At 49.0% G+C, this 239-nt stretch overlaps 1 protein-coding gene across 2 annotated transcripts in view; it reads right to left on the bottom strand.

Annotated features, from left to right (window-relative positions):
- The window catches only part of hsd11b2 (hydroxysteroid (11-beta) dehydrogenase 2), a 20,244-nt gene that overhangs the window by 4,469 nt on the left and 15,536 nt on the right, over window positions 1-239 (bottom strand). The window lies entirely within an intron of this gene.

The raw sequence follows: 239 nt of genomic DNA, 5'->3' as shown, positions 1-239 counted from the left end.
TGTAGATGTGGTGGTGTAGATGTGGTGTATAGGTGGTGATGTACATGTGGTGGTGTAGATGTGGTGTATAGGTGGTGGTGTAGATGTGGTGGTGTAGAGGTGGTGGTGTAGATGTGGTGTAGATGTGGTGGTGTAGATGTGGTGTAGAGGTGGTGGTGTAGATGTATGTGGTGTAGATGTGGTGGTGTAGATGTGGTGGTGTAGATGTGGTGGTGTAGATGTGGTGTAGAGGTGGTGGT

This window comes from Anarrhichthys ocellatus, unplaced genomic scaffold (genome assembly GCF_004355925.1).
Source record: "Anarrhichthys ocellatus isolate YVR2014 unplaced genomic scaffold, GSC_Weel_1.0 scaffold190, whole genome shotgun sequence".
NCBI classification, from domain to species: Eukaryota; Metazoa; Chordata; class Actinopteri; order Perciformes; family Anarhichadidae; genus Anarrhichthys; species Anarrhichthys ocellatus.
Note: the sequence above shows the minus strand (reverse complement) of the source record. Positions and strands in the feature narration are given on the sequence as shown.